Raw genomic sequence first — 17107 nt, forward strand, 5'->3', positions numbered from 1 at the left:
AACCCAGAGGTCTGAAATTGAAATATGTTGTCCGGATAGCACATTTGAGGTTGCGTGTAAAGTTTCGTACCACAGAAGTCAACGTAGGCCAAACTCCTTCCCCCGACCACCCAGAGGTCTGAAATTGAAATATGTTGTCCGGATAGCACATTTGAGGTTGCCTGTAAAGTTTCGTAACACAGAAGTCAACGTAGGCCAAACTCCTTCCCCCGACATCCCAGAGGTCTGAAATTGTAATGTCTTGTCCAAATGACACTTCTGGTGTTGTTTTTAAAGTTTCGTTATACTGAAGTCAACGTAGGCCAAACTCTGTCCCCCGACAACCTAGAGGTTTGAAATTGAAATATGTTGTCCGAATAACACATTTGGGGTGGCCTATAAGGTTTCGTACCACAGAAGTCAACGTAGGCCAAACTCATTCCCCCGACAACCCAGAGGTCTGAAATTGAAATATGGTGTCCGGATAGCACATTTGAGGTTGACTGTAAAGTTTCGTACCACAGAAGTAAACGTAGGCCAAACTCCTTCCCCCGACCACCCAGAGGTCTGAAATTGAAATATGTTGTCCGGATAGCACATTTGAGGTTGCCTGTAAAGTTTCGTAACACAGAAGTCAACGTAGGCCAAACTCTGTCCCCCGACAACCTAGAGGTCTGAAATCGAAATATGTTGTCCGAATAGCACATTTGGGGTGGCCTATAAGGTTTCGTACCACAGAAGTCAACGTAGGCCAAACTCCTTCCCCAGACAACCCAGAGGTCTGAAATTGAAATATGGTGTCCGGATAGCACATTTGAGGTTGACTGTAAAGTTCTGTACCACATAAGTCAACGTAGGCCAAACTCCTTCCCCCGACATCCCAGAGGTCTGAAATCGAAATATGTTGTCCAGATAGCACATTTGAGGTTGCCTGTAAAGTTTCGTACCACAGAAGTCAACGTAGGCCAAACTCCTTTCCCCGACAACCCAGAGGTCTGAAATTGAAATATGTTGTCCGGATAGCACATTTGAGGTTGTTTGTAAAGTTTCGTACCACAGAAGTCAACGTAGGCCAAACTCCTTCCCCCGACAACCCAGAGGTCTGAAATTGAAATATGTTGTCCGGATAGCACATTTGAGGTTGCGTGTAAAGTTTCGTACCACAGAAGTCAACGTAGGCCAAACTCCTTCCCCCGACCACCCAGAGGTCTGAAATTGAAATATGTTGTCCGGATAGCACATTTGAGGTTGCCTGTAAAGTTTCGTAACACAGAAGTCAACGTAGGCCAAACTCCTTCCCCCGACATCCCAGAGGTCTGAAATTGTAATGTCTTGTCCAAATGACACTTCTGGTGTTGTTTTTAAAGTTTCGTTATACTGAAGTCAACGTAGGCCAAACTCTGTCCCCCGACAACCTAGAGGTTTGAAATTGAAATATCTTGTCCGAATAACACATTTGGGGTGGCCTATAAGGTTTCGTACCACAGAAGTCAACGTAGGCCAAACTCATTCCCCCGACAACCCAGAGGTCTGAAATTGAAATATGGTGTCCGGATAGCACATTTGAGGTTGACTGTAAAGTTTCGTACCACAGAAGTAAACGTAGGCCAAACTCCTTCCCCCGACCACCCAGAGGTCTGAAATTGAAATATGTTGTCCGGATAGCACATTTGAGGTTGCCTGTAAAGTTTCGTAACACAGAAGTCAACGTAGACCAAACTCCTTCCCCCGACATCCCAGAGGTCTGAAATTGAAATATGTTGTCCGGATAGCACATTTGAGGTTGCCTGTAAAGTTTCGTAACACAGAAGTCAACGTAGGCCAAACTCCTTCCCCCGACATCCCAGAGGTCTGAAATTGAAATATGTTGTCCGGATAGCACATTTGAGGTTGCCTGTAAAGTTTCGTAACACAGAAGTCAACGTAGGCCAAACTCTGTCCCCCGACAACCTAGAGGTCTGAAATTGAAATATGTTGTCCAAATGACACTTCTGGTGTTGTTTGTAAAGTTTCGTGTTACTGAAGTCAACGTAGGCCAAACTCCTTCCCCTGACAACCTAGAAGTCTGAAATTGAAATATGTTGTCCAAATGGCATTTCTGGTGTTGTTTTTAAAGTTTCGTGTTACTGAAGTCAACATAGGCCAAACTCCTTCCCCCGACATCCCAGAGGTCTGAAATCGAAATATGTTGTCCGGATAGCACATTTGAGGTTGCCTGTAAAGTTTCGTACCACAGAAGTCAACGTAGGCCAAACTCCTTCCCCGACAACCCAGAGGTCTGAAATTGAAATATGTTGTCCGGATAGCACATTTGAGGTTGTTTGTAAAGTTTCGTACCACAGAAGTCAACGTAGGCCAAACTCCTTCCCCCGACAACCCAGAGGTCTGAAATTGAAATATGTTGTCCGGATAGCACATTTGAGGTTGGTTGTAAAGTTTCGTACCACAGAAGTCAACGTAGGCCAAACTCCTTCCCCCGACATCCCAGAGGTCTGAAATTGTAATGTCTTGTCCACATGACACTTCTGGTGTTGCTTGTAAAGTTTCGTGTAACTGAAGTCAACGTAGGCCAAACTCCTTCCCCTGACAACCTAGAGGTCTGAAATTGAAATATGTTGTCCAAATGACACTTCTGGTGTTGTTTGTAAAGTTTCGTGTTACTGAAGTCAACGTAGGCCAAACTCCTTCCCCTGACAACCTAGAAGTCTGAAATTGAAATATGTTGTCCAAATGGCATTTCTGGTGTTGTTTTTAAAGTTTCGTGTTACTGAAGTCAACATAGGCCAAACTCCTTCCCCCGACATCCCAGAGGTCTGAAATCGAAATATGTTGTCCGGATAGTACATTTGAGGTTGCCTGTAAAGTTTCGTACTACAGAAGTCAACGTAGGCCAAACTCCTTCCCCCGACAACCCAGAGGTCTGAAATTGAAATATGTTGTCCGGATAGCACATTTGAGGTTGTTTGTAAAGTTTCGTACCACAGAAGTCAACGTAGGCCAAACTCCTTCCCCCGACATCCCAGAGGTCTGAAATCGAAATATGTTGTCCGGATAGCACATTTGAGGTTGCCTGTAAAGTTTCGTAACACAGAAGTCAACGTAGGCCAAACTCCTTCCCCCGACATCCCAGAGGTCTGAAATTGTAAGGTCTTGTCCAAATGACACTTCTGGTGTTGTTTTTAAAGTTTCGTTATACTGAAGTCAACGTAGGCCAAACTCTGTCCCCCGACAACCTAGAGGTCTGAAATCGAAATATGTTGTCCGAATAACACATTTGGGGTGGCCTATAAGGTTTCGTACCACAGAAGTCAACGTAGGCCAAACTCCTTCCCCCGACAACCCAGAGGTCTGAAATTGAAATATGGTGTCCGGATAGCACATTTGAGGTTGCCTGTAAAGTTTCGTAACACAGAAGTCAACGTAGACCAAACTCCTTCCCCCGACATCCCAGGGGTCTGAAATTGAAATATGTTGTCCGGATAGCACATTTGAGGTTGCCTGTAAAGTTTCGTAACACAGAAGTCAACGTAGGCCAAACTCCTTCCCCCGACATCCCAGAAGTCTGAAATTGAAATATGTTGTCCAAATGGCATTTCTGGTGTTGTTTTTAAAGTTTCGTGTTACTGAAGTCAACATAGGCCAAACTCCTTCCCCCGACATCCCAGAGGTCTGAAATCGAAATATGTTGTCCGGATAGCACATTTGAGGTTGCCTGTAAAGTTTCGTACCACAGAAGTCAACGTAGGCCAAACTCCTTCCCCCGACAACCCAGAGGTCTGAAATTGTAATGTCTTGTCCAAATGAAACTTCTGGTGTTGTTTTTAAAGTTTCGTGTTACTGAAGTCAACGTAGGCCAAACTCTGTCCCCCGACAACCTAGAGGTCTGAAATCGAAATATGTTGTCCGAATAGCACATTTGGGGTGGCCTATAAGGTTTCGTACCACAGAAGTCAACGTAGGCCAAACTCCTTCCCCCGACAACCCAGAGGTCTGAAATTGAAATATGGTGTCCGGATAGCACATTTGAGGTTGACTGTAAAGTTCTGTACCACATAAGTCAACGTAGGCCAAACTCCTTCCCCCGACATCCCAGAGGTCTGAAATCGAAATATGTTGTCCGGATAGCACATTTGAGGTTGCCTGTAAAGTTTCGTACCACAGAAGTCAACGTAGGCCAAACTCCTTCCCCCGACAACCCAGAGGTCTGAAATTGAAATATGTTGTCCGGATAGCACATTTGAGGTTGCCTGTAAAGTTTCGTAACACAGAAGTCAACGTAGGCCAAACTCCTTCCCCCGACATCCCAGAGGTCTGAAATTGTAATGTCTTGTCCAAATGACACTTCTGGTGTTGTTTTTAAAGTTTCGTTATACTGAAGTCAACGTAGGCCAAACTCTGTCCCCCGACAACCTAGAGGTCTGAAATCGAAATATGTTGTCCGAATAACACATTAGGGGTGGCCTATAAGGTTTCGTACCACAGAAGTCAACGTAGGCCAAACTCCTTCCCCCGACTACCCAGAGGTCTGAAATTGAAATATGGTGTCCGGATAGCACATTTGAGGTTGACTGTAAAGTTTCGTACCACAGAAGTAAACGTAGGCCAAACTCCTTCCCCCGACCACCCAGAGGTCTGAAATTGAAATATGTTGTCCGGATAGCACATTTGAGGTTGCCTGTAAAGTTTCGTAACACAGAAGTCAACGTAGACCAAACTCCTTCCCCCGACATCCCAGAGGTCTGAAATTGAAATATGTTGTCCGGATAGCACATTTGAGGTTGCCTGTAAAGTTTCGTAACACAGAAATCAACGTAGGCCAAACTCCTTCCCCCGACATCCCAGAGGTCTGAAATTGAAATATGTTGTCCGGATAGCACATTTGAGGTTGCCTGTAAAGTTTCGTAACACAGAAGTCAACGTAGGCCAAACTCTGTCCCCCGACAACCTAGAGGTCTGAAATTGAAATATGTTGTCCAAATGACACTTCTGGTGTTGTTTGTAAAGTTTCGTGTTACTGAAGTCAACGTAGGCCAAACTCCTTCCCCTGACAACCTAGAAGTCTGAAATTGAAATATGTTGTCCAAATGGCATTTCTGGTGTTGTTTTTAAAGTTTCGTGTTACTGAAGTCAACATAGGCCAAACTCCTTCCCCCGACATCCCAGAGGTCTGAAATCGAAATATGTTGTCCGGATAGCACATTTGAGGTTGCCTGTAAAGTTTCGTACCACAGAAGTCAACGTAGGCCAAACTCCTTCCCCCGACAACCCAGAGGTCTGAAATTGTAATGTCTTGTCCAAATGAAACTTCTGGTGTTGTTTTTAAAGTTTCGTGTTACTGAAGTCAACGTAGGCCAAACTCTGTCCCCCGACAACCTAGAGGTCTGAAATCGAAATATGTTGTCCGAATAGCACATTTGGGGTGGCCTATAAGGTTTCGTACCACAGAAGTCAACGTAGGCCAAACTCCTTCCCCCGACAACCCAGAGGTCTGAAATTGAAATATGGTGTCCGGATAGCACATTTGAGGTTGACTGTAAAGTTCTGTACCACATAAGTCAACGTAGGCCAAACTCCTTCCCCCGACATCCCAGAGGTCTGAAATCGAAATATGTTGTCCAGATAGCACATTTGAGGTTGCCTGTAAAGTTTCGTACCACAGAAGTCAACGTAGGCCAAACTCCTTTCCCCGACAACCCAGAGGTCTGAAATTGAAATATGTTGTCCGGATAGCACATTTGAGGTTGTTTGTAAAGTTTCGTACCACAGAAGTCAACGTAGGCCAAACTCCTTCCCCCGACAACCCAGAGGTCTGAAATTGAAATATGTTGTCCGGATAGCACATTTGAGGTTGCGTGTAAAGTTTCGTACCACAGAAGTCAACGTAGGCCAAACTCCTTCCCCCGACCACCCAGAGGTCTGAAATTGAAATATGTTGTCCGGATAGCACATTTGAGGTTGCCTGTAAAGTTTCGTAACACAGAAGTCAACGTAGGCCAAACTCCTTCCCCCGACATCCCAGAGGTCTGAAATTGTAATGTCTTGTCCAAATGACACTTCTGGTGTTGTTTTTAAAGTTTCGTTATACTGAAGTCAACGTAGGCCAAACTCTGTCCCCCGACAACCTAGAGGTTTGAAATTGAAATATGTTGTCCGAATAACACATTTGGGGTGGCCTATAAGGTTTCGTACCACAGAAGTCAACGTAGGCCAAACTCATTCCCCCGACAACCCAGAGGTCTGAAATTGAAATATGGTGTCCGGATAGCACATTTGAGGTTGACTGTAAAGTTTCGTACCACAGAAGTAAACGTAGGCCAAACTCCTTCCCCCGACCACCCAGAGGTCTGAAATTGAAATATGTTGTCCGGATAGCACATTTGAGGTTGCCTGTAAAGTTTCGTAACACAGAAGTCAACGTAGACCAAACTCCTTCCCCCGACATCCCAGAGGTCTGAAATTGAAATATGTTGTCCGGATAGCACATTTGAGGTTGCCTGTAAAGTTTCGTAACACAGAAGTCAACGTAGGCCAAACTCCTTCCCCCGACATCCCAGAGGTCTGAAATTGAAATATGTTGTCCGGATAGCACATTTGAGGTTGCCTGTAAAGTTTCGTAACACAGAAGTCAACGTAGGCCAAACTCTGTCCCCCGACAACCTAGAGGTCTGAAATTGAAATATGTTGTCCAAATGACACTTCTGGTGTTGTTTGTAAAGTTTCGTGTTACTGAAGTCAACGTAGGCCAAACTCCTTCCCCTGACAACCTAGAAGTCTGAAATTGAAATATGTTGTCCAAATGGCATTTCTGGTGTTGTTTTTAAAGTTTCGTGTTACTGAAGTCAACATAGGCCAAACTCCTTCCCCCGACATCCCAGAGGTCTGAAATCGAAATATGTTGTCCGGATAGCACATTTGAGGTTGCCTGTAAAGTTTCGTACCACAGAAGTCAACGTAGGCCAAACTCCTTCCCCGACAACCCAGAGGTCTGAAATTGAAATATGTTGTCCGGATAGCACATTTGAGGTTGTTTGTAAAGTTTCGTACCACAGAAGTCAACGTAGGCCAAACTCCTTCCCCCGACAACCCAGAGGTCTGAAATTGAAATATGTTGTCCGGATAGCACATTTGAGGTTGCCTGTAAAGTTTCGTAACACAGAAGTCAACGTAGGCCAAACTCCTTCCCCCGACATCCCAGAGGTCTGAAATTGTAATGTCTTGTCCAAATGACACTTCTGGTGTTGTTTTTAAAGTTTCGTGTTACTGAAGTCAACGTAGGCCAAACTCTGTCCCCCGACAATCTAGAGGTCTGAAATCGAAATATGCTGTCCGAATAGCACATTTGGGGTGGCCTATAAGGTTTCGTACCACAGAAGCCAACGTAGGCCAAACTCCTTCCCCCGACAACCCAGAGGTCTGAAATTGAAATATGGTGTCCGGATAGCACATTTGAGGTTGACTGTAAAGTTCTGTACCACATAAGTCAACGTAGGCCAAACTCCTTCCCCCGACATCCCAGAGGTCTGAAATCGAAATATGTTGTCCGGATAGCACATTTGAGGTTGCCTGTAAAGTTTCGTAACACAGAAGTCAACGTAGGCCAAACTCCTTCCCCCGACAACCCAGAGGTCTGAAATTGTAATGTCTTGTCCACATGACACTTCTGGTGTTGCTTGTAAAGTTTCGTGTAACTGAAGTCAACGTAGGCCAAACTCCTTCCCCTGACAACCTAGAGGTCTGAAATTGAAATATGTTGTCCGGATAGCACATTTGAGGTTGCCTGTAAAGTTTCGTAACACAGAAGTCAACGTAGGCCAAACTCTGTCCCCCGACAACCTAGAGGTCTGAAATTGAAATATGTTGTCCAAATGACACTTCTGGTGTTGTTTGTAAAGTTTCGTGTTACTGAAGTCAACGTAGGCCAAACTCCTTCCCCTGACAACCTAGAAGTCTGAAATTGAAATATGTTGTCCAAATGGCATTTCTGGTGTTGTTTTTAAAGTTTCGTGTTACTGAAGTCAACATAGGCCAAACTCCTTCCCCCGACATCCCAGAGGTCTGAAATCGAAATATGTTGTCCGGATAGCACATTTGAGGTTGTTTGTAAAGTTTCGTAACACAGAAGTCAACGTAGGCCAAACTCCTTCCCCCGACATCCCAGAGGTCTGAAATTGTAATGTCTTGTCCAAATGACACTTCTGGTGTTGTTTTTAAAGTTTCGTGTTACTGAAGTCAACGTAGGCCAAACTCTGTCCCCCGACAATCTAGAGGTCTGAAATCGAAATATGTTGTCCGAATAGCACATTTGGGGTGGCCTATAAGGTTTCGTACCACAGAAGCCAACGTAGGCCAAACTCCTTCCCCCGACAACCCAGAGGTCTGAAATTGAAATATGGTGTCCGGATAGCACATTTGAGGTTGACTGTAAAGTTCTGTACCACATAAGTCAACGTAGGCCAAACTCCTTCCCCCGACATCCCAGAGGTCTGAAATCGAAATATGTTGTCCGGATAGCACATTTGAGGTTGCCTGTAAAGTTTCGTACCACAGAAGTCAACGTAGGCCAAACTCCTTCCCCCGACAACCCAGAGGTCTGAAATTGTAATGTCTTGTCCACATGACACTTCTGGTGTTGCTTGTAAAGTTTCGTGTAACTGAAGTCAACGTAGGCCAAACTCCTTCCCCTGACAACCTAGAGGTCTGAAATTGAAATATGTTGTCCGGATAGCACATTTGAGGTTGCCTGTAAAGTTTCGTAACACAGAAGTCAACGTAGGCCAAACTCTGTCCCCCGACAACCTAGAGGTCTGAAATTGAAATATGTTGTCCAAATGACACTTCTGGTGTTGTTTGTAAAGTTTCGTGTTACTGAAGTCAACGTAGGCCAAACTCCTTCCCCTGACAACCTAGAAGTCTGAAATTGAAATATGTTGTCCAAATGGCATTTCTGGTGTTGTTTTTAAAGTTTCGTGTTACTGAAGTCAACATAGGCCAAACTCCTTCCCCCGACATCCCAGAGGTCTGAAATCGAAATATGTTGTCCGGATAGCACATTTGAGGTTGTTTGTAAAGTTTCGTACCACAGAAGTCAACGTAGGCCAAACTCCTTCCCCCGACAACCCAGAGGTCTGAAATTGAAATATGTTGTCCGGATAGCACATTTGAGGTTGCCTGTAAAGTTTCGTAACACAGAAGTCAACGTAGGCCAAACTCCTTCCCCCGACATCCCAGAGGTCTGAAATTGTAATGTCTTGTCCAAATGACACTTCTGGTGTTGTTTTTAAAGTTTCGTGTTACTGAAGTCAACGTAGGCCAAACTCTGTCCCCCGACAACCTAGAGGTCTGAAATCGAAATATGTTGTCCGAATAGCACATTTGGGGTGGCCTATAAGGTTTCGTACCACAGAAGCCAACGTAGGCCAAACTCCTTCCCCCGACAACCCAGAGGTCTGAAATTGAAATATGGTGTCCGGATAGCACATTTGAGGTTGACTGTAAAGTTCTGTACCACATAAGTCAACGTAGGCCAAACTCCTTCCCCCGACATCCCAGAGGTCTGAAATCGAAATATGTTGTCCGGATAGCACATTTGAGGTTGCCTGTAAAGTTTCGTACCACAGAAGTCAACGTAGGCCAAACTCCTTCCCCCGACAACCCAGAGGTCTGAAATTGTAATGTCTTGTCCACATGACACTTCTGGTGTTGCTTGTAAAGTTTCGTGTAACTGAAGTCAACGTAGGCCAAACTCCTTTCCCTGACAACCTAGAGGTCTGAAATTGAAATATGTTGTCCAAATGACACTTCTGGTGTTGTTTGTAAAGTTTCGTGTTACTGAAGTCAATGTAGGCCAAACTCCTTCCCCTGACAACCTAGAAGTCTGAAATTGAAATATGTTGTCCAAATGGCATTTCTGGTGTTGTTTTTAAAGTTTCGTGTTACTGAAGTCAACATAGGCCAAACTCCTTCCCCCGACATCCCAGAGGTCTGAAATCGAAATATGTTGTCCGGATAGCACATTTGAGGGTGCCTGTAAAGTTTCGTACCACAGAAGTCAACGTAGGCCAAACTCCTTCCCCCGACAACCCAGAGGTCTGAAATTGAAATATGTTGTCCGGATAGCACATTTGAGGTTGCGTATAAAGTTTCGTACCACAGAAGTAAACGTAGGCCAAACTCCTTCCCCCGACCACCCAGAGGTCTGAAATTGAAATATGTTGTCCGGATAGCACATTTGAGGTTGACTGTAAAGTTCTGTACCACATAAGTCAACGTAGGCCAAACTCCTTCCCCCGACATCCCAGAGGTCTGAAATCGAAATATGTTGTCCGGATAGCACATTTGAGGTTGCCTGTAAAGTTTCGTACCACAGAAGTCAACGTAGGCCAAACTCCTTCCCCCGACAACCCAGAGGTCTGAAATTGAAATATGTTGTCCGGATAGCACATTTGAGGTTGTTTGTAAAGTTTCGTACCACAGAAGTCAACGTAGGCCAAACTCCTTCCCCCGACATCCCAGAGGTCTGAAATTGTAATGTCTTGTCCACATGACACTTCTGGTGTTGCTTGTAAAGTTTCGTGTAACTGAAGTGAACGTAGGCCAAACTCCTTCCCCTGACAACCTAGAGGTCTGAAATCGTAATATGTTGTCCGGATAGCACATTTGGGGTTGGCTGTAAAGTTTCGTAACACAGAAGTCAACATAGGCCAAACTCCTTCCCCCGACCATCCAGAGGTCTGAAATCGCAGTATGTTGTCCAATTAGCACCTCTGGTGTCGGCGGAGGGAGTTTGGTCTAGTCAACGTAGACCAAACTCCTTCCCCCGACCATCTATAGGTCTGAAATCGCAGTATTTTGTTCAACTGGCACCTCTGGGGTTGTCTGCGGAGTTTCGTGCCACAGAAGTCAATGTAGACCAAACTCCTTCCCCCGACCACCCAGAGGTCTGAAATTGCAGTGTGTTGTCCAACTGGCACCTGTATGATCCCCTCCGAAGTTTCGTGGCACAGACGCAACCATAGGCCAAACTCCTTCCCCCGACCACCCAGAAATCTGAAATTGTAGTATGTTATCCAATTAGCCCCTTTGGGGTTGCCTGCAGAGTTTGGTGTCACAGAAGTCAACATAGGCCAAACTACTTCCCCCGACAATCTATAGGTCTGAAATCGCAGTATGTTGTCCAACTGGCACCTCTGGTCTTGCTTGCAAAGTTTCGTGTCACAGAAGTCAACTTAGGCCAAACTCCTTCCCCTGACCACCCAGAGATCTGAAATCGCAGTATGTTGTCCAATTAGCACCTCTGGGTTTGCCTGAGGAGTTTCGTGCCACCGAAGTCAACATAGACCAAACTCCTTCCCCCGACCATCTATAGGTATGAAATCACAATATGTTGTCCAATTAGCAACTCTAGATTTGCCTGCGGAGTTTCGTGCCACAGAAGTCAACGTAGGCCAAATTCCTTCCCCTGACCACTCAGAGGTCTGAAAATGCATTACATACCATGCCCCCGGATGATTTTACAAAGTGGTAACATATAAAGAGTAAAGAGTAATGGACCTAATATTGAACCTTGAGGGACCCCATATTTTCCTCTAGACTGGTAAGAGCATTCATTATTTAAATAAGCACACTGGAATCGATCTCTCAGATATTATAGACTTCCCTATTTCAGAACACTAGCCTGAAAGAGGAACAGATACTCATCATTAACAATCACTGAAAGGGTATAAAGTTCTCTGGTTGCCCTTCACACTTTCCCGGAATCAGTTTCCCCTGTCCTGGTCTGGTTCTTCTTCCACACCCTAATTTAAAAAATTGAGAGGATCACACACGCAGTTGCTTCCTTTAAAAATCTAATTTTATTCAGATTCACACAGTTCTTTATACCTGTTAATACGTGCATGCAGCAAGGGGCAGTCCCTTGAAGATGTGAAGATTACAGAGTATTTGCTGAACACAATGTACAACAAATTTTGAAAGCTTTGACCTGTAAAAGTGGCTGTGTCCAAGATTACCCAATAAGGACAGTACATATTCAAATTACAATTCAACACTTCAAGGCTGCTTGTACAAGCCAAGAGAATAGCCATAAAAGAAGTACATAAGCAAATTGATTCTGAGTTTATTCGGGTACAGGCATAGTCTTTTATCTGTACATCCATGCAGTCAAAAAAGAAGTCCCTTCTTGCTTCTGCAGCAGAAGTGTAAAAAACATTTGCTTGTTAATATCTGACTTAAGTGTGTCATAAAGCAAGCTAGTAGAACACATATTGTCTTTGATACCTTAACAACCACCATCTATACATGCATCATCATATGACAGAACGTCACTAAATATAACTTATCAGTCATTTTCTTTCAGTTTAATCTGAAGATGATGATGCTGTCTATACAATGCTAAGAGAATTCATGTAATATTGGGAAACTCAAATGGGATGAGCAATGCCCAAAATCTAGTATAAAGTCTTACCTGGGACATATATTATGTTTACAAAACAGCAGCAAGATAAACCCTTCTTTAAACCCATAATTTCAGAATAAACAAAGAATGAGCAGGTGTCCCAATACTTTTGTCCAAATTGTATTTCAAGAATTCACCAATATTCCATTAAAGAACTGAAGAGGGCAGTAGATACCCAGTTCAGGGACTAACTCTGCAAATACCTACAAATGACTAACTCTAACTCTGCAAATAACAAAGTCTGTTTTGTTTTGTACAGCAACAGAAGAACAATGAAACTTAAACTGAAATTCTTTCACTCTAATAAGCTGTAAATAACAAACATTTGTAGTAATATGACATTCATATTTGCTTACTTACAGCGAAAAATATTATATAATACATTACAAAAATACATTTTGTGGAAGATTTGTTCCCTGAATTAGTTTAAACATCAGAAGATGAACAGAATGCGTAATTTGATGCCATTTTCATGTGTGAAATTACAGATATACAGTAGAGCTTAGATTCTTTGCCCGAACCCAACCTGACCCAAGGCCCGACCCGAAAACGGGTCGGTTAGGGCCGAGATTTACCACCACATTCCTCGGGCCGGGTCGGGTCGGGCTCCAGAAAATAGTCTGAGATGTAGGCATCTGTTTTTTAATTATATTTTTATTTTTAAATAAAGCTCTGGTGTGATAATCACAATATTGCTAAGTAACCAATTATTATTGTTAATGAAAACGAACCAAATAACGAAAACTGAAAGTGAAGCTAAACTAATTTATTTATAAGCACTTTTCACTCCCGCAGTTGTACAGCGGGGGGTGTTGTGCCGATTCTGTCCGCGAAGCGGCTGTCAGATTCAGCAGGGAGTCGGATTCGGCACAAGCGCGGCGGCACCTCGCGGTCCGCGGTGTTAGTTGTAAGCGCTCGCGCTAGCCGCAAAATACGACAGAAAACACTGAGGGAGCTGCAGAATTATGTATGGGACTAGAATATGAGCACGAGGAGATAAAAGAGAACCTTTACCTGTGAGTAGCTCAAATCAGAACACGCAAATCTCTCTCTCTCTCTCTCTCTCTCTGTCTCTCTCTCTCTCTCTCTCTCACTCTCTCTCGCTGTGTCTCTTTCTCTCTGTGTCTCTCTCTCTCTCTCTCTGTGTCTCTCTCTCTCTCTTTCTCTCGCACGTGAACTCCTCCGCGTTTGACTTACAGCACTGTGTAGCTGTTCTTAAAAATCATTTCGATTAAATAATAGTTCTATGCTTCTATGTTACAGTGTAAATTAACATAATTCTGATCATATTTCGCTCATTCAATCAGCCCAAAAACAGCCAGTTTATGGGGCGGATCGGGTCGGGCTCGGGCTCGGACTGGGTCGGGTCGGATTTTTTTGGCCCAATCTAATAATATACAGTCATATGAAAAAGTTTGGGCACCCCTATTAATCTTAATCATTTTTAGTTGTAAATATTTGGGTGTTTGCAACAGCTATTTCAGTTTGATCTAATAACTGATGGACACAGTAATATTTCAGGATTGAAATAAGGTTTATTGTGCTAACAGAAAATGTGCAATATGCATTAAACCAAAATGTGACCGGTGCAAAAGTATGGGCACCCTTATCATTTTATTGATTTGAATACTCCTAGCTACTGCTATCACTTTAATTTTCAAACTGTTTATTCATTTAGGATTACAGGACTTACTGTGAGCTATAATGAACGAAAATTGATTTAACTAACTAGTTATCTAGAAGCTGGATGTAGATGATCGCCAGAATTTCGTACAGTACTTTAAGTTGGTAGTTTAAAGCAGTTACTTAACCCCGATCACTGCCCTAAACTAGTGTTTTCCACCTGATCAGCTAATAAACAGTCATTTACTGAGTTTACCTGTTAAAATCCATTAGCCCCCTATGGAGTCTAAATTAATCATGTATATCCACCAGAGGAAGCTCTAGAATATGCAGAACAGTTTTAATATGCAGTAGAATATATAAGAACTGGGTTGAGAAACACTGCTGTAACCTGACTTCTGTTCATTTGTATTTCACAGTAAGACCACATATCCTGACGTTTATAAAAGTCTCTATGAAACGTAAAGTTACATTCTTTTACATAAAAGGACACCATCTTAAGAAGAGCTCTCAGTAGAAAAAAATAAAAGTGCAGGAGAAAATGTGAATATACGACAGAATTGACATGCCAATACATAATAATAATAATAATAATAATAATAATAATAATAATAATAATAATAATAATTATTATTATTATTATTATTATTATAATAACAATAATAATAATCTGTTATATTATTTTAAATATTAGGTGATAACTGAAAATTTTTGTCATATGTACATAATTCAGACATTGCTTGCATAATTTTTAGTTGTATGTAATGTTTAGGTTGTAAAATCACCTTATAATAATAATTTACTTTTAATTAAAAGTAATTTCCACAAATGTTGTTCTAGGAAACAATTGGGTGGGCTTGGGTTCATATTGGCAAATGTGTCCCCCCCAATATCAAGCCCGCTCCTACGCCCTTGTCTAAATCACATTTGGGCCTTGCAGCACTGCCAACACTGCAGGACGTTTGATTGAAATGTAAAATGACAGAAGTAACAGTATTTACATACTCGTTCTCTGTCTCATGCTAAATAAAACTAGGTCTGTTAGCAACTGGAGTTGGCTTAGTCTCTTTTCGGGACCTTGATAGATGAATCATTTAACTGAGCATCATTTGCATCAACAGTGATCAACAAATTAGAGAATAAACCTTCTAATCAACCAGTGTTTCCCACTCCTCAGAATGTGGGCCTGAGGACATCTTTCAATCTGCAATTGGAAGCAAGTTTGCTGTCATCTGAAAATGCAGGAATGATGCAGCACTGAGGTTATCTTTGTCCTTGGAGATTCAGAGGAAATTAGAGCTGCAGAGCAGAACAAGACTACAGATTTTTACATGGTCAGCAGAAATGCTTGAAACTAGTAGAGGAATGTGGAGGCCACAAGAAACAGCAAACGGTGCAGATCATTTACCCATGATCAAAAATACAGCAGCAAATCAAAGAAATTGTTTTTAAAGTGATTCAGATTTAAGCAGCCCTTTTCGGATGTGTTTCCACTGTGAGCTCCACAGGTCCATTCCGCACAGGAATTCACAGACAGGAATGCACAGACAACGCACAGTGATTTATTACTAGGTTTATGGCGTCACATCAATGTCAATTGTAACCCAGGTGAAAGTAGACATTGACTATTAAATAGTTAATAAACAAGAATGAATATTAAGCAGAAATTCATAATTTTAATAATTTACTTAGTGATATTAAAAAACGTATAAAATAAATAAATAGTATTAAAAAAAAAAAAAAAAACATTATTTCATGTTTTGGTACATTATTTTATCATTGGTTGAAGTTGAAAGGTCATAGCTAACAGCCAATCACAGCACCGATAGTCGTCCTCCATAGAGGACTCGGAGCAGAATCAACGCAGCACACACGGGTGAAGCCGCGTTGGAGAGTAGCTCCATTAAGAAGGAAAGAAAAAGAGAAGGTTTAAGTGGATTTCACAATTTATTTGTTTTTTTTAAGTGTTGTTTAGTCTTCTGTCTATGCTGATAGACTGTGGTTTTGTTCAGCGTTTAATTTGAATTACTCTCGAGAATCACGGAGGAAGAGTGGAGCTTGGAGCATCACGGCCGCAGCGCGTGATAAAAGTAGATGGCGAGCCACCCGAGTTAGGAGCTACGACTGGGACTGTGTGTTTGTGCGTCGAGAGAAACGATCTTTTTCCCATTCGGAGGGAGTGGACGTTGCAGCGAGGAGCCAGGGTCTCTCAGCAACCGCGGTAAGGCTGTTCAAATTAAAGTGCTAATTTCCCTCTGGATCACGTGAGCAGTGCACGGAGAGCTCGCGCTGCTGAGTAAAAAGGACCGTCTCCATTTTGTTTGCTGAAGGACTGTTTAGCACTAAGGACTCGATTTAATGGACATTGATACAGTTAGATGCTTATGCATATGCCTTGAATGTGTTTAACTGTAAGGTTGATTGATACTGCATTTACAGGTGTTAACTTTCTCATGTGGATTTAGTGATATGCCCTATGTTTTTTTTTGGTTGTAATAACTTACTGATAAAGGGTAATACCAAATGCTTTTGATTTAGTTAAAATAAAAATAGGCCTAATTTGATTAATATCAAAGATAGATCATTAAAATAAATAAACCTAGTTATATCAAATAACTTCAAACCAACTAAACAAAAACCGATATTAGAACACTAAGAGCTCAATTGAGATACTAATTAAACTACTGAAACTAACTAAGTTAAGTTAACTAGAGAGTAAGAATTCAAAAAGGGTTTTCTTAACTTACAGGGTAACTGAGTAAATCTCAGATTCTTGTTTGACTCTCTTTTCATCCATATGTGATCATTTTGTCTGTCATGTGTTAAGTATGTAATGTTTTGAAGGATCCTATTTCTTAATACAATTCTACTTCCTAATTTTACATTTTTTTTTTATAAAGCCGGCAATTCTAAACTTAACATTGGCCTGTGGTGTTTTCTCATTTGTTTTTGGTCAATGGTTATTTAATCAATAACTGCCCTTTACGAACCTAGTTCTGGTCCAACAGCATCCATCTTATTTTAATATTCGAGGTAAGTGCTACATAAATT

The sequence above is a fragment of the Astyanax mexicanus genome, unplaced genomic scaffold (genome assembly GCF_023375975.1).
Source record: "Astyanax mexicanus isolate ESR-SI-001 unplaced genomic scaffold, AstMex3_surface scaffold_66, whole genome shotgun sequence".
NCBI classification, from domain to species: domain Eukaryota; kingdom Metazoa; phylum Chordata; class Actinopteri; order Characiformes; family Acestrorhamphidae; genus Astyanax; species Astyanax mexicanus.